Source organism: Sus scrofa, chromosome 1, assembly GCF_054392235.1.
Source record: "Sus scrofa isolate SSC_HxYL_T2T_F1_AM1 chromosome 1, Sscrofa_HxYL_maternal_Yorkshire_Landrace_v2.0, whole genome shotgun sequence".
NCBI classification, from domain to species: domain Eukaryota; kingdom Metazoa; phylum Chordata; class Mammalia; order Artiodactyla; family Suidae; genus Sus; species Sus scrofa.
The window spans coordinates 216804969-216828527 of record NC_139383.1 but is presented as its reverse complement, the minus strand read 5'-3'; the positions used below and the strand labels follow the sequence as shown (position 1 = coordinate 216828527).

The 23559-nt window shown below is 40.9% G+C and overlaps 1 protein-coding gene and 1 long non-coding RNA gene across 38 annotated transcripts in view; both read right to left on the bottom strand.

Annotated features, from left to right (window-relative positions):
- BNC2 (basonuclin zinc finger protein 2) overlaps window positions 1–23559 on the bottom strand; it is a 448897-nt gene that overhangs the window by 335476 nt on the left and 89862 nt on the right. The gene's annotated exons all lie outside the window — the stretch shown is intronic.
- On the bottom strand, window positions 6169–10507 carry LOC146407011 (uncharacterized). Its single transcript, XR_014821253.1, has 3 exons — window positions 10023–10507; window positions 7172–9641; window positions 6169–6866 (listed from the first exon to the last, which is right to left on the bottom strand). It is a non-coding gene; the product is annotated as an uncharacterized LOC146407011 (long non-coding RNA).

Sequence of the window (23559 nt, the reverse complement as noted above, 5' to 3'; positions counted from 1 at the left end):
TTCCCTTTTCTTAACAGAACTCTCCTGGAGACATAGTGCATCTCAGTCCTTACTCTAACCTTTGGAACAGAGATAAGTCTCTCTAAGGATTAAGCCTAGACTCCAATTTTCACAGTGTGAACTCCAGGGTCACCTGACAAATCACTGGCTGTGTAATAACAAAACTCCAGGATTAGCTCAAGTGTCTCTCATAAGATGTGCACAAGACAATCACAGGCAGCAGCCTTTTGTCTTTTAAGATGAGACATTTATGTACTTTCTTTCACTTTGATGTATAAACTGAGATGGGTTTCAACTTTGTAGTCACTTTCATGTACTCTTACATGCATGTCAACTCAATAATAAACTCAGTTCTCTCTCTTCTATGTGGATAAAAAGGTGTCCCTTTCTTGGCAGGATTCTTTGATTTCCCAACCACCTCTCCCTGCCCCTCTGACAACCCACAGGCAATCTCCAAATAGTTTCCAGTCAACCTCCTAAATTATCTCTGGATCTATCTACGCTCCATCCCTGTGGCCCCCACCCTTGTACAGGCTACCATCTTTTGTTTTCTTTTTTGAGGTAAAATTGACACATAACATTAAGCTCCTTCCCTTCCTCCCTTCCCGAACTTCCCCTTGCCTTCAGAGATGGCTTCTTCACCTGGACTAGAGTAGGTTTATCATCCACTTCTACAGCAATCTGTACTTCTTTCTTCTCAGCACCTGAAATTTTCTAATTTCCCTCTTCCCTCTTCCCAGTGTCCAGTACCATCAAAGTCAATAAATATTTCTGAATGTCCCCACTTACTAGCTAGGAAAAGAAAAGAAGCAACCTCAATGAGATTTTAAAGTATGTAGGTTTACCTGTTTTATTATTAGTCTTTCCTGTGACTTTAAATATCTTGCTATATGGTATAGTATCTTAACATTTGTCATTTTTCAACTAATTAGAAAATCATCTGAAAGATTGAGTCCCTATCGTCATTGCTCCTGGCTACCACTAGCAGCCAACTGATCAGGACAGAGATGAACTTGGTTATAGCCTGGGGTTTGAGTCTAATAAGCCCTTTAAGCAAGTCCTTGACAATTGTCAAACATAACAGCCTTAGCAATGAGAAAAGCATTTGTCAAAAGCTTGGAGACACTTCTTCAGACCTGACATAAGCCATTATGCTTCTAATTTTCCTCAAGCTACTTTCTCCACGGTCAACAAATCCCAATACAAATCCCAATACAAAGTTTAACCATGTAACTTGTTTTTTTCAACCTTTACTGAACACCTACTATGTACCTACTCTGACAGTAACACTGGGAAAAAAGTTATAGCTGCCAGAACAAACTGGACTGATTCTGTTACTTAAGCAAATAAATTGCACCAATCCACATATAAGAAAATCTTATAAAATACTAAGTATTTTACATGTTACCAAGTCCCTTTTGTGCCTTCATAGTTTTGTTTTCAGTAATAATTTCACCTAACAAATTACGAACACAAATTAGGACATATCAGTTCTCTGTGTCAGCCATGATAAATTACCACTACTTCAGTGACTTAGCAAAAAATATCTTACAGTTCTGTTGGTCAGAAGTCCAATGCAGGTCTCAACGTCTCGACAGGCTAAAAAAATCTCGGTCCTAGCAGGGTTGCATTCCTTTCAGGAAGTTCTAGAGGAAAATGTTTCCTCACCTTTTCCAGCTTTTAGAGGCTGCCTACATTCCTTGGCTCAGGGCCCCCTTGCTCTATCTTCAAAGCCCGCAGTATTAGATCCCTCTGACCATTCTACCATAGTCAAGTTTCTCTGACCACCGGAAAGGTTCTTTAATTATCCCTGCGATTAGATTAGGTCCACCTGGATAATCCAATATGTTCTTCCCATTTGAAGGTCTTTAATCTTAATTACATCTGCAAAATCCCTCTTACTATGTAAAAGTAACACAGTCACAAGTTCTTAAGCGGTGGTCATGGCTAGAGGGGGGCATTATGCTGCCTTAATTTTGCACTAAAAGCATGCACATTTTTCAGATTAATATAGCTAAGGCACAATATATCAATACATCCTACTTTCACAAAATACTTAAAGAATCTACTGGTTTTATTTACACTCACAGATGTAAGAAATAGATTTTTTAAAAACTTAGTATTTAACTTAATTTTCATTTGAATGGGAAGAGGAAAAGTATTCCAGGGTCAAAGTGTATGTTTTTGCTATAAACATAGATTCCAGAGGGAATTTTTCTGATTTTACTAGTGATAAATTCCAGAAAACTAATTCATCTTAAAGTGGGTTACAGCACTTAACTTCAAGATAATAGTTTTCAGTTCACACCAAAAAGCAATGTACAGAAATGATTACAGGTTACCTTTGCAACAGCTGGTGATAATCCCCATTCTTCAGTAACAGGGAAAATGTGATTTTCATGCAAATGTGATTTTCTTAGTAAATGGAATTGAGACTTATTTACTTAATTGCTTTTAATATTTTCTACTTTGTTATGAAAAGGTTTTTTTCAGAGACATCAAGGACCACACCTGAAGCTGTTTTATTCAGAGGCAGTGTGTTTTCTGTGTAGATATTAGAAAGGACTTTAATGGAAAAGTATATGTGGTTATTTTTAAGACTTCAGGGACAGAAAAACCACCAAATAGATTTTTCCCAATTTTTTCTAACGCTGAAATCTTATCATTAGGATAGAATGTACGGTTCCAAACTGAAAAGGACTGACCATTTTCAATGTGCATCAGTGTTAGTGTCCCTCACAATAGAGAGGAAAAAAGGATACTAAACACAGTTTAAAAATAAAATCTTCAAGAGAAGCATCATTTTAAACCATGCCATTTATATGTAATTCCGCTTTACTGTTACACATTTTAAATATGAGAAAGCATTCCACAATGATATTTTTTTTGGCTTGCAGCAGTCAGAAGTTCTCAGGTCAGGGATGGAACCTGACCTGAGCTACAGCAGTGGCAAAGCCCAATCCTTAACCTGGTGCACCACCCGAGAACTCCCACAATCCTATCTAAAGCTAGAAATATGTAAGTATTACACATACTAGAACACCTCAGTTTTTGGAGACAGAAACTTTTGAGCTAAGTATTCTAATTTTTATTTGCAATGACTACGTATTACTTTTATAACAAAAAAGCTACCCTCTTCAAGCCCAACCACTCCCACAACCCAAGGGGGAAAGCAGGACACGGGAGTGTCCTAAAAGAACCCATCCAGGCACAGTACCCAGTGCCCATCTTCATATGGAAACAAAGGTGTCAGAGACAAATTCATCATAACCCCTCAAGATGATTAATAATTACCAAAGTACCATGGCTGTACTCACTACACAGTCACAGAAAATGTACTCAGTATTGGCTGGAACGTAAAGAGCCAAGCTGCTGAATAATTTGAACATCCTCAACCCCCAAAAAGCTAATTATGTGAGGTGCTGGAAGTGTTAAGCTTACTGTAGTAATCATTTCGCAATACGTACATGTACCAAATCCTCACACACCTTACCCTTACTTGTTATATGGCAATTATATAACAATAAAGTTGGCCCCAAATACTGTACATCCAAGTTAGGTTTACATTCTGCATTCTCAGTAGGAAAATTTTTATTGTGATATTTACAGTAGTATGTGGTCTTCCAAAGCTCCACCACATCCAACAAGATCTTATTCCTTGGGATTTCATGTGTGTGGGTGGGGGAATGATTAGGACAAGATGCCTAAAAGGCCCCTTAGGACCTGATAGTGGAAAAAAAAAAAAGGTTGAGAAACAATACAACCCAGGATAAATCCTACCCTGGGTATCAATTCTAGGAATATGAAGAGTAGGAAATCCTGATAACCTCACGACTAGTGACTGCTTCATGCCTATCCATCCACTCCCACAGCCCCACTGGTTCTGGGGTATGTCCAAGGCTGACTCACTGTGACCCCTCAGGAAATACAGAAAAATCACAATAATCTTGTAAGTCATGGGTGAACTCCCCAGGAGGTGTATCTAACCACAGAAGAGACGGTGGCACAGCAAATTGCTTTCAATTCTGTTTGGTCTCTAATAGAGTATGAAAGCGCTGACATGAAATCTGGGGAGGAGGAGAGAACTCGGAAGGAGGAGAGTGAGTGCTGAAGTACCTCTTCAAAAAACAGTAGTAGCAGTAAACAAAAAAGTTCTGTTAGCTCTGACCCACACTCAGGAATTGTCACACGTGGATATAAAAAGAAAAAGAAGAAAAAAACACTTTGGATAGAGAGGCTGCAATAGCTAGCTCCAATTTAAGAGGCAATTTGTTTTATTCTTGATTCTAAAAAAACTAACATTATACCTGTGGTAACCATATGTCCCTGATTTTCCACAACCCCAATTTCAAGTAATTGTATTCTTCCCTCCCACCCCCCAAAACAGTGATTATTTAAATAAAAAAAAAACTATGATCTCATCTAATACTTTCCACACAAATCAATACCAGAAAATCCATTATTAGATCCTAATACATGGGAGAGGGTGTTTAGAAAAGGTTATCATTCTACTCACATTTAAAAGCAACATACTTAGAACTTTAAGATTCTAGTGTCGTGGCTCAGTAGTTAACAAATCCAACTAGGAACCATGAGGTTTCGGGTTCAATCCCTGGCCTCGCTTAGCGGGTTAAGGATCCAGCGCTGCCTTGAGCTGCGGTGTGTAGGTCGAAGACGTGGCTCAGATCCTGTGCTGTTGTAGCGGTGGCATAAGCCGGCAGCTACAGTTCTGATTAGACCCCTAGCCTGGGAACTTCCATACACCTCGGGTGCAGCCCTAGAAAAGCCCAAAAAAAAAAAAAAAAAAAAAAAAAAAAATTCTAGTTACTAAAAAAAAAGTTAAAAAATCAAATAACAAAATAAATATTGAATTGATGTGTTTTTACCAAACAATATTTATTTTAGAGCTTAATTCTTCATACTTGTAATTGTTTCTGTAGGCTTCCTCACATAGTTATTTTTTATTTATTTCCTTTTAAATTTGGGGTTTTTTTACTTTCATTTTCTGTTTCTATTTTATTAAAGTATAAATAAAATGACTTACAAGGTTGTGTTAGTTTCAGGTATACAGCATATATAGTTATATTATTTTCCTGATTCTTTTCCCTTATAGGTTATTACAAAATATTGAGTATAGTTCCCTGTACAATACAGTAAGTAGGTCATTGGTTATCTATTTCATATGTAGTAGCGTGTATTATATTAATCCCAACCTCTTAAATTATCCCTCCTCTCCCCCTTTGTAATCTATAAAACAGTAGGTCCTTGTTGGCTATCCATTTTATATAAAGTAATGTGTATTATATTAGTCCCAACCCCCTAATTTACCCCTCCCCTTTCATAACCATAAGTTTATTTTCCATGTCTGTGGCTCTACTCTGTTTTGTAAATAAGTTCATTTGAATTTTATTTTAGACTGAACTCTACAACTGCCAAGACATAGAAGCAACCTAAGTGTCTACAGAAAGATGAATCCGTAAGGAAGACATAATATACATATGTGTGTGTTAATATTTCATTCCTCAGCCATAAAAAAGAATAAATAATGCCATTGGCATTACTAAGTAAAGTAAGCCAAAGACAAATATATGATATTGCTTATATGTGGAACCTCACCTAGTATCTTTTTTTTTTTTTTTTTTTTTTTAAATGGCTACACATATGGCATATGGAGGTTCCCAGGCTGGGGGATGAATCAAAGCTATAGCTGCCAGCCTATGCCACAGCCACAGCCACGCCAGATCTGTGCCAAGTCTGCAGTCTATGCTGCAGCTTGTGGTAATGCCAGATCTTTAACCCACTGAGCGAGGCCAGGAATTGAACCCACCACAGAAACTCTTCACATAGTATTTTTGATGAACAGAAATATCTTATACTTCAGACCATATTACAACTCTCTTGCATTTCATCCAACTACAAAGTACAGTGTCTGAGGGACCTAAGTGGACATGCCATCAAGTTATATATAGATAAAGCACAAGAATAGTGAGCCCAGAAATAAAGTATTGAAAGTAAAATGCATCATGGTTAAAGTAAAATAAAAAATTTACAAGAATGAACATAGAAAGTAGTATAATCTCTCAACCAAGAAAAATCAATAGAGTGACCCTCATTAGTTTTAGAAAGGCAAAGACAAAAGACAGGTAGGTTATTTTAGAAAAGTGATACCTGTGAGATCAAAAGAACCTGGATTCCAGGAAGCAACCTCTTCACTCTGGGAGGTAAGGCTTGATCTTCCACATTCTCATGGACATCATCAAGCTGGTGCCATGCAAGGCCATGCAGAAGTGCATCTCCTTTGTGGAGTATTATATGGCATGTGAAGGAAGAAGTATTCAAGACGAAACGCCAGAGGAGGCTGTGATCTAGGAAACACAGTCATCTTGTACAAGATGCCCTGGGACACTAACCAAAGACATTCAAAGAACTTCACCCACTCTTCCCTCAACGTTTTTCCTCTTTCTCAGAAAAATGGTATTTCAAAAAAACCAAAGAAATGAAAGTTGTAAATGGGGAAGAATCAAAGCCCACAGTCAGCTTTTAAACTCTGGGATGGACATGCATTCCACAGAAAGAGGTGACACACATCAGAACCAGTACACGAGGGAGTTCACATTTTAGGAAGCTCATCACCAACAGCAGCTCCTAGGGAAAGAAAATGAAGTGGACCACAGCCATATCCCATCTGCCTCTTCAACTGTCTTTTTCAATTTTGTGTTCCTGGATTTGTTTTTGCTTTTTGCTCCCCAAACTAACAGAAGCAGGGAAGAGCAGAGCCTGGCCTCAAGGACAGAGAGAAAGATAACCTGATCCTTAATGCTTTCTGCCCCAACAAGTGAGTCCAGAGAGGTCATTCTGAGACTTAACTATTTTTTTTTTTTTTTTTTTTTTTTGTCTTTTTGTTGTTGTTGTTGTTGTTGCTATTTCTTGGGCCACTCCCGCGGCATATGGAGGTTCCCAGGCTAGGGGTTGAATCGGAGCTGTAGCCACCGGCCTACGCCAGAGCCACAGCAACGCGGGATCCGAGCCGCGTCTGCAACCTACACCACAGCTCACGGCAACGCCGGATCGTTAACCCACTGAGCAAGGGCAGGGATCGAACCCGCAACCTCATGGTTCCTAGTCGGATTCGTTAACCACTGCGCCACGATGGGAACTCCCGAGACTTAACTATTTAAGAGTTCCCGTTGTGGCTCAGCAGTAACAAACCAGCTAGTATCCATGAGGACACAGGTTCGATCGATCCCTGTCCCTGCTCACTGGGTTAAGGATCTGGCTTTGCTGTGAGCTGCGGTGTAGGTCTCAGACGTGGCTCGGATCTGGCGTTGTCATGCTATGGTATAGGCCGGAAGCTATGGCTCTGAATGGACCCCTAGCCTGGGAACTTTCTATATGCTGCAAGCACAGCCCTAAAAAGTGAAAAAAAGAAAGCAAAAAGATAGAAAGAGAGAGAGACTTAACTATTTAGCATTAAGGAAGCCCCCCTTTGTATATGGCACTGTAATAAAATAACAGCAATGAAGATGCCTTGCATCTAGGGCCTGATACCCTACTTAAAGTGCTTAATGACTTTAATGGATGGAACATCCCTAGGTGATCAAAGGCAGATATTATCATTTCCAGTCTACATAATAGAAAATCAAGGAAGAAAGGTTAAGTAACTTGACCAAGTCTCACTCATCAATATTGTGTTCTGAAAACAGTTAAGGGGTTGCTGGTCCCTATGCTACAGAAATGGATGCTCAGCTCAACCTGGAGTCTAACCCCAAATGGCCCCTGGCTTGAGGATTATGGTGACATTGGCTTCAGAAAAGAAATCTGCTTACCCTTGATAGCAATGAGGTCCAAAGGGCTCCAGAGAATCTATCTGCAAAAAGATTTTTATATAAAGCAATTTTCTTCCCCTCAATTTTTAGATCCACCCCCTCAAATATTACAATGCAATTTCACCTAGATTGATAAGGGTGATTTTAAGTGAAGCTGGACAATAAACACAACCTGAGGGATGAAGGGAGAAGGAAAGATACCCTATTCAGCATGGTCTTCTCCAAGTTAGTAGTGAGAGGGAGAAAACTGCAGAGCCTGTTGCTTCCAGATGATAAAATCTAACCTTCCTACATCCCATTAAATTGTTAAAGATGAAGACAACACACCCAGCTGAAGAATGTTCAAGTATGTCACGAAGGGCGGCACCATCTTTAACTATTCCAAGGCCCTAAGTTTGGAACTGCAGAGCTATACATGCATTTGGTCATGTTCATGTTTATGGACGTCATATCCTCCTACTACAAAAACACATCACTCCCCATGGAAGATTATACTAAGGAGGAAAAAATAACCTAATCTGAACTTGAAATCTCTTTATTACTTATTTATTTAGATTACCAAGTATGTGATCAGAATTAAAATAAGAGCTGGGATTGGTTCCTAATAAAAGTTAACCTTGCTCTCTTTCCCACCCACACAAAAGTAATTCTGTTTAGAAACGTTCCAATTTTTGGCCCCAACCCATTCTTTGGGGTGTGTTGCTCACTCACTGCCAGTAATTGCTTCCATACAATACCCTGTTTTAAAACATGTTTGCATACTTATGATGATGTACTATACTTATATTACATTTAAAACTCCACACGGGCTCATACATGCTACTTTTTTATATGAAGAAACAGAGACTATGCATGGTGCCCCAAAGCAACAACCAGAAAAAGAAAAAGAAAAAAAAAAAAAAGGTGATTTCAATTTCATCTCTCTTTCTCTCTCCTTCTCTCTGAATTTTTGACCTAATGAACTTTCTAGAAAAAGTGATTGGAAGAATTCATTTACCTGAGAAGAAACTGAGCCTAAAATCTGTGATTAGACCATGCGTATATACCTATCATGTACCCAAATTAATATCCCCCGGGTCAGTATGCAATAAATTCTGTTGGCTAATGGCAATTGCACTTACAGTGGTTTCTTTCCTTCTGTCTTTCTTTCTTTCTTTTCTTTGGCCACGCCTGAAGCATGTGGAAGTTCCCAAACCAGGGATCAAATCTGCACCACAGCAGCAACCCAAGCCACTGCAATGACACAGCCAGATCCTCAACCTGCTGAGCCACAAGGGAACTCCCTTGGGGCAGTTTCACTCACCCTGTTATAAGACACAGCTTTAATATAACAAAAATAGAAAACCTCTATAATAATAGGGGCATATATCTCTTTCCTTAAACTTACTAAGATGACATTTTTAGCCCATCTACATTACTAATGTAGGATTATACAAGTTGGTATGATATTATTTATCTGTAAATACTTACACTTCTTTTTCTTAATAAAAAAGAATTCTCTTTCTGCTTTAAAAATCGAATTTCAAGATTTGGTATCTAAAAACTTGCTAAATTCAATTCGTTCTTCATGACTCAGTGATTCTCAGTGATTTCAGAAATAGGTTAATTTTCACTATCCCCTTCCACTTATGGACAATGAAGGAATTTAAAATTCTCCCCCAGGAGTTCCCGTTGTGGCACAGTGGTAATGAATCCGACTAGGAACCATGAGGTTTCGGGTTCGATCCCTGGCCTTGCTCAGGGGGTTGACAATCCAGCGTTGCCGTGAGCTGTGGTGTAGGTTGCAGACACGGCTCGGATCCCGAGTTGCTGTGGCTGTGGTGTAGGCCGGTGGCTACAGCTCCGATTCGACCCCTAGCCTGGGAACCTCCATATGCTGTGGGAGTGGCCCAAGAAAATGGCAAAAAAAGACAAAAAAAAAAATAAAAATAAATGAAAAATAATTAAAAAAAATATTCTCCCCCAAACGTAAAGAGGGAAAAGAAAGAGTGGAAGGGGGAGAGTGGAGGAGGCAGGGAAGATGCTCTTTGGAAGCATGTGTGTCACACTGATGTTCAGAAGACAGTACCCTTTTTTTTGGGGGGGGGTGTCTTTTTAGTGCCAAACCCTCAGTGTACAGAGGTTCCCAGGCTAGGGATCAAATCAGAGCTACAGCTGCTATCCTACACCACAGCCACAGCAACATGGGACCCAAACTGTGTCTGCAACTTGTACCACAGCTCACTGCAATGCTGGGTCCTTAACCCACTGAGAGAGGCCAGGGATCAAACCTGCATCCTTGTGGATACTAGTCATGATTCATCTTTGAGCCACAACGGGAATTCCCGGAACGCAGTACCTTTTATCTTGGCTCTTGGTTTAAGGAAAGGTGGCAACTCTTCTGAGTCAGAAAAGGGATGAAAAAGCCAAAGAATAACTGCTATATTACTCAAGCTCTACCATTACTACACACAAATATTTACTCTGATTACAGTCTACACTAAAGCCAGGCTATTTCAGACCCATCGGGGGGGGTTCTGTCCCTGATATGATGAACACACATGTACATATACACAAAAATGCACAGATTTTTTTAAAATTTTTTTTACTTTTTCAATTTTTTATTTTTATTTTTTGTCTTTTTAGGGCCACACCTGAAGCATACATAAGCTCCCAGACTAGGGGTGGAATTGGAGCTATAGCTGCCAGCCTACACCACAGCCACAGCAACTCAGGATCCAAGCCATGTCTGTGACCTACACCACAGCTCACAGCAATGCCAGATCCTTAACCCACTGAGTGAGGCCAGGGATTGAATCCACCTCCTAATGGATACTAAAAGGGTTCATTGCCACTGAGCCCTTCAAGGGAGCTCACAGATATTTTTTTTTTTAGATAAAAACCTTAAGTTTTCTGGTATCGCAATGTGATTTTACAAATTAAAGAATACGACTGGATTTGATTTTGATAATGGCCCCTGCAATGCAATAATATGTTTAAAACACTACATAGGAGGAGTTCCCATCATGGAGCAGCAGAAACGAATCCGACTAGGAACCATGAGGTTGTGGGTTTGATCCCTGGCCTCGCTCAGTGGCTTAAGGATCTGGCATTGCCGTGAGCTGTGTGGTGTAGGTCGCAGATGTGGCTGGGATCTGGCATTGCTGTGGCTGTGGCGTAGGCTGGCGGCTACAATTCTGATTTGACCCCTAGCCTGGGAACCTCCATATGCTGTGGGTGAGGCCCTAAAAAAAAAATGACAAAAAGACCAAAAAAAAAAAAAAAAACCATTATATAGGAAATTTTAGATCTATTCTTTGGCAGCAAAAATCCACCTCGGGAAAAAGGGATAAAAACTAAATTTTCAAAATATACCAACAAATGATTACTTAAAAGTATTATAACTATTATTAAATTATTACTAAAATTGTGTTCAAAAAAACTATTGCCTTTTAAAAAGTTAACTTCAGGAAACCTGAAATACTCTCGAGTACTGAAATGCACAGTCACAGACACACCACCTGGCCCCCTCCAAAACTTAATATTTAAACAAAATACACAACTCTCCTAGTAAACGTAACAGGTTTTTTTCCATGGGCTATAATCATTCACGGACGATACCTTAATTAAAGCTAGGCAACGAAACCATGTATATTAAGCGGAGTGTGTCAAGTTAAAAAACTTACTTCTTAGCACAACAGGGCATGTTTGTAATTTCTTAATGTGTCCTGTTAGGTCGACATATTAGCAGCAATGTAAACGACATCACTTTTCAACCTTAACTGTGAATTTTTTCACTTTTAGGGCTGTCTGTCCCAACTTTAATGTTCTTTTAATGTTGTTTTTCCTGTGTGATGTATCATATTTATCTCTGTAGCCATCCATCACCATTTTCTTTAATTGAGGTTAATTTCTTTCAACTTGGGGGAAGGTGGGAAGAATGGGGGGGGTCCTTCTGCAGCTTTGCGCAGGGAGGGCATTCACAGCTGCTAATTTTGTAATCACAAAACCTGATCTTCAGGATGCTGAAATTCCCAAAAGCCACCCTACTGCCCTCCAATCTGGACCTAAATCAACATTGTACTGGGATGGGAACTCAGTTCCCACTCAGAACTACTTAATGAAAAATTTCTATCTAGCTAAAATCCCCCCAGCTGCAACCCAAGTCCTTTGTTTGTTTTCACTCAAATGGCTAACAGCTGGCACCACCCTCCACTTTATTTTATGTGTTTGAAAACAGGGATTAACTCACACCTTGGTTTTTACTTCTCCAAGCCACAAAAATCAGTTGTTTCTCAAGTCTTTTAAACTTTTTCTACTTTTACCTTTGGCCTCTAGAGTCCTAGTGGAGTTTGGAAGAATCAAGTGGCCAGAAATAAGTGAGATGCATCATAAAGGCTGGAGGGAGGCTTACTCTTCCGCTCACTTTAGAGCCTAGGGAAGTGACCTTAGGATGGGCTCTGGCAGAAGGACGGCTGGAGGCTGTCCTCCCATAAACTGTGGGTGGCACAAACAGCTCCCCAACCCAATTTTTGCAGTGGACCAGAAGACCTAGGGAGGCCTCATGAGTGTAAACATAGAGGCTGCCAATTTTAAAAGTCACTGTTAACAAGAGACAAAAGCTGGGCAAAGGGTTTTCCTTCAGGAGCTAATGATATTTGGCTACTATGCATTTGGAGACCACAATTTACCTATGCGTCTCTCTTTTTTTTTTTTTTTTTTTTTTGGCTTTTTGCCTTTTCTAGGGCCGCTCTCGCGGCATATGGAGATTCCCAGACTAGGAGTCCAATTGGAGCCATAGCCACCGGCCTACACCAGAGCCACAGCAACTCAGGATCCGAACCTCGTCTGCAACCTACACCGCAGCTCAGGGCAACACCAGATCCTCGACCCACTGAGCAAGGCCAGGGAGCGAACCCGCAACCTCATGGTTCCTAGTCGGATTCGTTAACCACTGCACCACAACGGGAACTCCATACCTATGCATCTCTTAACAATACAGATTTCATTCTCCCTGAGGAGTCTAGGATGGTCTGGGGTGTGGAGAGGAGTGATGGAATCCACCACCAAGAGTAGCCCAAAATGCTGGGTGGTGGATTCTCTCCATGTTGCAAGCCATAAGTAACTATCTAATCTCAAGCTTCTATTAGCTGCCTGGCACTCAATAGGCAAGCAATGAGCATCAGCAGGACTGGAAATCAGAGGTGGAGGAATTGGGACCTATTCTGGTGGACAGCCCTCAGTGAGGAATGGGGCTAGATGGCGCACAAAGAAACAACATCAGGGGCTTCATGGACAGCCCATCAAAGGGATGAGGGAGCCGACATGAGAGAAGACCCCTATCAGGCTAGTGAAGTGGGCCAGGCAGAAGTTAACTGTAGAGCTGAGCCCTTCAGGACATCAATGCTGAGGGCAGGGATGACTTCAGGGTAGAGCTGAGGAAGATGAGAGGTCCAAGGAGACACTGGGGAGGGACACTGAGCATTCCATACTCTGTCAAAAAGGCTGCTTTTTTTTTAGGGCCACACTTGCAGCATATTTAAGTTCCCAGGTGAATCTTAGAGGCAGCTGCCAGTCTATGTCACAGCTCACAGCAACACCGGATCCTCAACCCACTGAGCGAGGCCTGGGATCAAACCCATATCCTCATGGATATTAATCGGGTTTGTAACCACTGAGCCAAGATGGGAATACCCCAAAAAGGTCAGGTTTTATCTATCCAGCACACTGCCAGCATTTTCCATGTTCTATTTTTTAACAGTTATCGTTGACGTTTTCTATCATATGCAAATGTAAATAATCTATTAAGCCTCCTGTGAATTGCACTACCAGCTTCAACAATTACCAACACAGGGTCAGTCTGGTTTTACCTATACTCTCCCTAATCCCCTTAACCTCCTTCCTCCACTGGCAAATCTTAAAGTAAATCCCAGAGTATCATTTTACTAGAAAATACTTCCAGTAGCAAAGGCTTTTAAGATCTGACATGATCAGATCTATGTTTCAGAAGGATTGCTTGTTCAGAGCAAGAAGTGAAGAGAGAGTCATGTGATTGAGGCAGGAAAGTCAAGTAGGTAAAAGCCCGCACCCAGAGGTGACAGGGAAGGTGTAGAGGTGAGGAGAGGCTGCAGGTATCTTCTCCTGCAGAGGTTTTCCCACCCAGAAGAAAGTGCTGATGAGGGAATGAGGGAGGGTGTGGGAGGAGCTGAGGCTCACTGGGTTTGGATGAAAACAGTGGAGATAACAATTAAGAATTAGAGAAAAGAGGAGTTCCTGTCATGGCTCAGATGAAATGAATCTGACTAGTATCCATGAGCAGGTTCGATCCTCAGCCTCACTCAGTGGGTTAAGGATCCAGCCCGTCGTGAGCTGTGGCAGGTCACAGAAGCAGCTCGGATGCCCTGCCGCCGTGGCGTAGGCTGGAGGCTACAGCTCTCATTTAACCCCTAGCCTGGGAACATACATATGCTGTGGGTGTGGCCTTAAAAAGACCAAAAAAAAAAAAAAATTAGAGCTAAAGGAGGAAATGCAGAGCTGGAAATATATGTTTAGTATTTGGTTCAATGAATCCATTGAAATGTAGGTAGAGTAAATGAAATGTTAGAGACCATAGAACAGCTGCAAAAGAAGGGGAAAATCCATTTTAATTTATTGTCTGAAAACAGAGCTTGTGTCTGGGATAGGTCATAGAGAAGTAACTCAGGAACTTCGTCTAGTGGGAGACTGGCAGGTTGTCCACACAGCAAAGGTAAGTGTAAAATCGGATTCATGATTTACAAAAACATTTATCAAGAGAAGTAGTAAAGATGAGCTAGGATCTGAGGACGGTTAAATTTAAACTATTGCCTTTGGAATGGATAAGCAATGAGATCCTACTGTATAGCACTGGGAACTATATCTAGTCACTTATGATGGAGCATGATAATGTGAGAAAAAAAAGAATGTATGTATGTATGTGTGACGGGGTCACCTTGCTGTACTGTAGAAAACTGACAGCACTCTGTAAACCAGCTATAATGGAAAAAATAAAAATCATTTAAAATTTAAAAAAACAAAAGAGAATAAAACCTCTAGATTAGCCAAACAGCTTTAAAAAAAAATTTAAACTGGGTTGAGAACTCAGAGAAAGGCAGAAAGCAGAACATTAGCAGCGACACAGATGGATAGCGTAGGGTAGGAGAGAATGACTGGGAGAGAGGAAGGTGAGGAGTAGCAAAGGGCAAACTTTCAGGTTTCTGACTTTCAGAACCTGATACAGGGAGCCATGGAAGAGGACTGAGGTTCTTAAGAAGCTCTGAATTTTGCATCCATGTGACACCAAAGCAAGCAAAGAGGCTGGCTGGCTTGCTTGCTTGCTTGCTTTTTTGCTTTCTTTCTTTTGGATGTGCCCACAGCATGTGGAGGTTCTGGGGCCAAGGACTGAACCCGAGCTACAGCAGTGACAATACCAGGTCCTTAACCCACTAAGCCACCAGGGAACTCTTTGAGCATGACAAATAGGACCCTGGGCCCTGGAAAGTCCAGTACCTGTTCAGACCATGGCTTAAACCTGAAGTCAGTTTAACATCATCTCTGGATGGTTTAGACATGCAGACTAATTGTGTAAGTTTTCCTTTCAGTGTCTTGAGACGCCCCCAGGTCTGCAGGCTCCACGAGGGCAGGGACCATGTCTGTCTACATCACTGCTATACTTAAGGTTCTGACACAGCACTAGGCATAAAGATGTCAAATAAATAACATGTGCATGTGCTTCAGAGACACGATCTTACTGACTGTTCACAATACAGGTTAAGGGGGAGGGGCGTCATTCTCCTTCATTTTACTGATAGGAAAAAGGCCATCAGAGTCACCTGGCTGGTAGGCGGCACTTCAGATGGGAAGCCCAAAGGACTAGGAAACAGTCACTACACAGGCATGAGAACCAAAGGAAAGCGGAGTGGCACTCAGGGAGGCCACACAGCTTAGGATGTGATTTCAATAGTAAAGGGTACAGAATGGGGAACATGATCAGGCTTAGATCTGAAAACCCCAAGTGCTGCCCCTTAGCAGGGAGCACAGTTTCCTCATCCATAAAAGGGAGGAAAGCAGTCTCCATTTCAGCAGCTTAAGGGGAGGACTAGATGAGGATTCCCATAAAGCATCTAACAGAATGCCTGGCACGTGATAAGCACAGTCACTACCACCTCCTACTATAGTCACATGGATGGCACTCCATGGACAGCGAAGAGTATTCTGATGCTGACAAAATCCTGGGGCTGTGAAGTAGAGACCAGCCTACGAGCTCTCCGGGATCCAAGGAAGTGCTTTGGGATAAACCCTTGTCCCAAGTCTGGAACCCTATGTGAATAAAGAGAAATAGGGCCTTAGGAAACCCACACAGACCCGGGGATGAAGGGCTGCACACCATGGATGTACTGCACGCATTACTGGGCCCCAAAGCAGGGTAAGGCTCAACAGCCATGGCCAGAAACACGAAGTTCATTCCTCCCCAAAGCACTTCAAGAGCAGAGGCACCAAACCCAGCCCCACGGCTCAGTGCTACTCTGGGAGGTGAGGTCCAGGTCTCAGAATGTGAGGACCTAGTCATCCGAAGATAAAGCAGAGCTGACCGTAGATGCCCATCCATTGCCCCTTAAGATCAGGGCCATGGAGGTGTAATGCATTTTCAGCTTGAGTAAAACTGAGAGGTGGTCATCTCTCCCCAAAGCTCATCCCACCCTTGGAAGACAGATGCTTTCTTAATGGTCCACTGACAGAAGGTATTTCTAAATCCTAAGTATTAAATGACATCAAATCTCCACATGAACTTGGTCTGTATACAGCTTAAGAACTCAACCAAAAGGTCCCTGAAGCAGGAAAGGAAGCAAAACTGAAATGTTCCCCGGAATCCCAGGGTCAGTGCTTCCACATGAGGAGCTCACCCTCCAGGACCAGGATAACCCATCTTCCAGGGGTTGTTTCACAGAAGAAACTCTGCATCTACCAGTACATCCCTTCTTCTCCAGACCTCAACCTCCAATGTCTATGTGACTTTTTTTTTTCTTAGCAAAGTGATCTAATCTGGAGCGGAATGTGCTATACGGGACCTGAGGCCAGGGGGTGGCACTGAGTAACAGGTGTGGGCAAAGTTAGCAATTTGGTGAGACTAATAGGCTGACGACCCTCTATACTTTACAACACAAGATTTTTCAACACCAGCGACTTCAGAAGTAAATCTTTCAACAGACTATGAAGGACAACATGCTTCCAGGCAGCTGAGTTCAAAACCAAACTCCTGATATCTGCTCTTCCAGAAGTTCATTAAATCCTATACGGATCCCAAGATTTAGGTTTAAAAATGTATGTTCCTTTTCGTTCAAGAGACAACTACAAGTATGGGCAGAATATGTGTTACAGTTGGCCTGCCTAGCGTATCCTGCATGAATAGTCAGCAGAAAAGATAAGACGTTTACAGATTTTAAAGGCCCACCAACAGCAATACATGAATGCTAATGACAAGACAAAGGCTCACTCCAAAGGACATTCAACTTGATAAAGGTGTCACTATTCACAGTTACACCCCTACTGTGTATATTTTTCTCATGAAAGGACATATTTAACACTTCCAATTTCCCGAGAAATGCTAAATGACAGATAAACTCCACCAAGAATTTTAACTGATTTTTATACCCTCACCACCCCAGTCCTCTATAAAGAGCAACATTTCCAACATGAAAATATTTTAGCCAGTGTAGTTTTAAGTGGAAGTAGTATCTTTGCCATTGTTTAGGGGGGAGGGAGGCAGAGAGAAAGGTGGGGCCTAGAAATGGAAAAAGAATTTTTAAATCCCTGTTGTATTATCTACCAGATGTAAGTGAATAATAACTAATATGTCTGCAGCCTCAGCCTTAATCTTAAAACAAATGATAGTATTCAAATATAATATTTCACACATGCAGACTGATAACAGGTTTTCCCTTTCTTTATTTCTTGAAGATTCTGTGAACGACACAATACAGAGTACAATGTATTTAATGAAAGGTTTCCAGGCTGATTTCCCTACAGGTTATTTTCTTTCTTTTCTCTGGAACCCACACGTAGGGTATACTGCAGGGACCAGGGGTGTATATAAAAATAAACTATAAGCCAGTATCAGAGTTGATACCCTTCTCCTACAGGGGCAAGTGAATTATTAGATCTGTGTCATGAGTGTTTTTTTTTAATATGCCATTGTTCCCACTTGAGCGCATTAAATTTTCCATATCCACTTTTAAACCAATATAACCTTTTTTTTTCCATGTTCATAATGCTCATGCTGTACATTAACAGGCAGAAAATCCAATAGCTTAAGTCATCATATAGTAGTTATATGTAAAGCTTGGTGGATGAAAACCTTTTGCATTTCCCCCCCTTTTCAACAGATACTACACTAGAGTTGGCTAAAACCCTAGGAAGAAAAAAATTACATCTCCTGGGAAACTGTACTAATATTTTTTTTCTTTTATGATTGATCACAAATCCATTTTGAACATTACACGTTTTTTTAAAGTTTATTATAACTCTGGTTCAACATCTTCTAGCCAAACAAATTGAAGGTGCTGGAATCTTTTGGTCTGGAAGATGTGTTTGCCAATTATTTTTGCACTAGTGCACATAAACAGGGAAGACTGGATCTTAGGTATGAGTTATACATTCCTGTACAAAATAATTGTATATTCTATGAAGACTGATTCTTTTTCTGGAGAAATATACAACAACACAAGGGAAATCTTGTACCAGCAGCATAACTGAAGTGGCAAGATACGATATTAGAAAAACAGAGCTACTTTCATTACTGTGATGCTGTGTGTCAGAATGTCTCTCCTTAATGAACCTGTTTGCAATAAGACTCCGGGTGCAAAGAGGCTATTTAGAGAGACTATTGTGTCTATAGCGAGTCCTTCAAATATCTTCTCACCATTAGACATGCCGCATTGACCAATTCTGTCCTGATTGCTGTTCTTTTTACTATCAAGGGAGATTCTTGCCCAGACAGACGGATGGATCAGACACTGCAGTTCATAAAATGTTTACACTGTACACACACACACACACACACACACACAGGAACAAACTACAGACTTTCTGATCACACAGTTGAATGTGGCAGTGTCATATGGAGGCTTATGACATTCCAATATCAATGGAAGGATTTAAGTTAAACTCCAGTTGTCCTGTATGCCTGTCACTCTCAACAAAAAGCCTTTCTTCCTCTCTCTTTCACTGCATGCTCATGCCCACTGCTCACATGGGAACACTTCTGGCAAACATTTTCTGTGTCATAAGGTTTCTTATTCTGTTGAAATTTTTCTAATTGCTGACAAGAAAAGAAGACCACACATGTCATGCCATCAAAAAAAAAAAAAAAAAAAGAGCGAGTGAGAGAGAACACACAGTAATAATAATAATAATAAAAGACTCAAAAGGGCTTTCTTAAAAATTTTAAATTCCAACTCACTGTGACAGGCTCAGAGAACAAGACACTTGTCTCTACAATATAACTGAAGGCATCTCTGGCTGAATCAGCCACCTTCATTAATTTAACCAAGTCTAAACATGAGAGGTTGAGGTGGTTGGAGGAAACTTCTGTACTATGTTCCCATCAGCTGCCAGGAGTTGCAGTAGCCTCACCTTTCACACACCTACATGCCAAGAGATCCCCTAAAAAGCCCTTTCCTCTGGTGCTTTTTCTAATGATGCATCCTTCCTATTCTAATACAAATAAAGTACCTGCCCAAAAAGGCTTTTTGCATCTTCCCCACCTCAGCTATCAAGCAGAAAGAATCTCAAATGCAAAGGTCTAGATTGCCACTCTGCTAATAAGTGTAACAACTGCTAGTACATCTGATAAGGGACCAGAGAACTGTACACAGAACCGAACCTGGATCCAATAAATCAAATACACCCAATGACAGTTTCAATTCCCATTATTTTAAAATGTCTCTCTCAGAGTTCCCGCCGTGGCTCAGTGGTTAACAAATCCGACTAGGAACCATGAGGTTGCGGGTTCGATCCCTGGCCTTGCTCAGTGGGTTAAGGGTCTGGTGTTGCCATGAGCTGTGGTGTAGGTCACAGACATGGTTCCAATCTGGTGTTGCTGTGGCTGTAGCATAGGCCAGCAGCTGCAGCTACGATTTGACCCCTAGCCTGAGAACGTACATATGCCATGCATGTGGCCCTAAAAAAATAAAAGACAAAGAAAAAAAAAGAAAGGCCCTATCCAAGATCTACAGAATCAGAAAAACTTGGGGTCAGGCCCAGCAGTTCATGATTAAATAAGATCTCCATGTGATTCAAATTCATGCTCACATTTAATAAATAACCATGGCTTTCGAATATACAATATGATTTACTTAACTTCATATTAAAATTATTTAAAATGGCTAATGCTCCTCAAGGACATAATCAACTGGCTGTGGGCCAAAAAAATAGACCTAAAAGGAGGAAAACAACCCAGGATGAAAAATTACCTTAGGAATAACCAAATTTAGGACAACAAACAATTAAGTTTAAAGACCTATCTTTTGATTACACTACACAATACAAAGCACTCCAGTGATTCTTGTATTTGAAAGAAAGCAAGCACTCTCTTTTAGATAAATAAAATTAAATATCTAATAATCCCCAGTTTTAGATGAGGTGATGGAAAAGGGAATGGAAACAAAGTCATGAATTTAATCGTAAGAATTCCTAGCAAAGGGAAAGAGATGTTAATCATTTGAAAGTTAAAGCACATACAGAACAGCAGTATGGGGCAAAGTGAAAATACAGAGTTTGCCAAGGTACCTGGAGGTGGGGATATGAAGAAATCTGTCCTGTGAGTGCGAACGCTACAAAGTTCTGTGAAAAGTAAGCGGGGCAAGTTTGAACTGGATCTGGCATTGAACCTCAGGGAAATTGCTTCAAGAGCACTGTTAACTCAGGAGGTAAAAAGCGTATCAGAATCATCATGATTTCAAAATCAAAGGCCGCACTGTTTATAACAACCAGAAGTTAGATAAGACCTACACATCCACTCAGAGAGGACTGATGACAGTCATCACGATTCTCCCATTTGGTGGCCTTCTCTGAGGCCATAAGAAACTGCCTACATCCATGACACTAAAATTAAAAAACACCTACACTGGCAGGTGGAAAGCGAATTGAACATATACCACCACCCAACTTCTCAAAAACTATGGGCACATATAGGTATGCAAAGAATACAGTCTAGAAAACCATAAACCACAAGGACCATAGCAGAGAACTGGATTGCAACTGAATTTTATCTTCTGCTCCCTATTTCTCTATTTTGTCAACTTTCTTGGTTTTTAAATGAAGAACAATTACTTTCATAATAAGGAAATCATAAAGATGCAAACACACACAAATAAATATTTTTGGGAAAAAAAGGGCAAATGACTGATTGCCTTTTTACAGAGACCCAAGGAAGTACTGCTGGTTGCAGAGGTATTTGGGTAGTAATAAAATTCCAGACCGCCCAAAACCAAGATTCTGAGATAAAGATACAGATTTTGGAAGAAGGAAAAAAAAACAAACCCTAAAGCAATGATCATCATGTATCAATTTCTCTTTCCAACAACAAAAGGGAGGGGGGTTATCAAGCTCACTTAAACTACTACATTCAAATGATAATCCAAAGGAAATAGTTTATTAAGCACATCTTACGTGCCAGATACACTCACATAATATCTCCTTTAACCATCACCACAACTTGCAAGATATCTCTGTTTTACAGATAAGAGGCTCAAAAGAAACAAGCCCGTTTCTGAAGCACAGTGGACCACAGAACTCATGAGACCTTTTTACTATACCAGGCTCCAAAAGGGGTCCTTGACATACACTTCCTGAAGTGATGAAAGCTGAAATTGAGGGTACCCAGATAAGGGCTTCAGAAAGGACTCCATTATCCTTCAGTACATACAAGCTAGTATCACAGAATAGAACGGGGGAGAGAAAAAGGCAGCAAGGACCTGAGGTGAGGCAGCCAGGTAGGCCATGTTAAGGACCTCAGACTCCTAAGGGAAAATGTCATTTTTAGAAATGCTTCTTTTTTTGCAGGCTTTAGGGGACGGTAGCAGTAATGCAATGACCAAACAAAAAATGTTGCTTAGGTAATTTACCAGACTTATACAGACAAGAGCAGGTATTCAACAGGTAGAACTGACACGATGGACAGGATATTCTTCCTGAGACCCAAGAACATGAGAACTTAATGATAAGCTTTTTTTTTTTAGGGCAGCACCCACAGCATATGGAGGTTCCTATGCTAGGGGTCAAATTGGAGCTACAATTGCCAGCCTACACCACAACCAGAGCAACGTGGGATCAGAGCTGTGTCGAAGACCTACACCACAGCTTACAGAAACGCTGATACTTAACCCACTGAGGGAGGCCAGGAACTGAACCCGCATCCTCATGGATACTAGTTGGGTTCTTTAACTGCTAAGTCACAATGGGAACTCCTAAGCCTATTCACATCTGCCTTTACCACTGACAAACTCTGAAGGCATCTCCAATTTGGGATCTTGCAACATCACTTCTTACTTTTGCCTCTGTAATACAGAGAACTACCCAAATGCATTTACATATTATATTTATTCCATCAACTGACAGATAAACCAAAACATGATACGTACTGCATACAATGAAGTATTATTTGGCAAAATATGGATGAATCTTAGAAACATTATATAACTGAAAGAAGGCATTAAATACCATGCAGGAGTTCTAATTATGGCTCCAGAGAAACAAATCTGACTAGCATCCATGAGGACTCAGGTTGGATCCCTGACCTCGCTCAGTGGGTTAAGGATCCGGTGATGCTGTGAGCTATGGTGTAAGTCACAAATGAGATTCGGATCCCATGTGGCTGTTGCTGTGGCTGTGGTGTAGGCTGGCGGCTGCAGCTCCAATTCGACCCCTAGCCTGAGAACCTCCATATGCCGCGGGAGCGGGCCGTAAAGAGACAAAAAGTAAATATAAATAAATAAATACCATGTATAGTCTGAGTCCATTTGCATGAAATAACGAGAAAAGGCAAATCCACAGAGAATGAAAGTACAACAGTAGTTGCCACAGCTGCAGGGGATTGGCAGTGTTGGGGTTGAGGTGATAAAGGGTATAAATTTCTTTCTGAGATGATAAAAATGTTCTAAATTTGATTGCGTATTGGTAACACAACTCCAAATATGCTAAAAACCATGGAAGCAATAAAAAAAAAATCCCAAGTAGGTAAAGTGTATGGTATGTGAATTTTATCTCAATAGAGTCATTATTTTAAGGTTTTTATTTGGGGGGGTGGGGTGGGGGATATTTATTGAGTCCTTGAGTACCATGTGCTGGGGTCTAAGGAAGGAGAGGGAGACAACAGGACTTCAGCACTACAACGGTGCCAAAGCTAGAAAAAAATAAAACCCCAGGGGTTACTATTCCTAGGATCTTCTACAGAGTTCTACACAAAAACCTCCCTCTGACATCTTTAAGGGAAAGTGCTTACTTAATTTCATTTTCCTCTTGATTCTTAACTCCAGAGCTGTTTATCTAATAAGATATATTCTAAATCGCAGACCAAAAGTGTATTTAATCATGGGGTTAAAGAACATTTCCTAAAAAAGATTTAATTCCTCTGTTAAAGAATTCCCTGGGAGTTCCTGTCGGGGCTCAGTGGTTAACGAACCAGACTAGTATCCATGAGGTTGCGGGTTCAATCCCTGGCCTCACTCAGTGGGTTAAG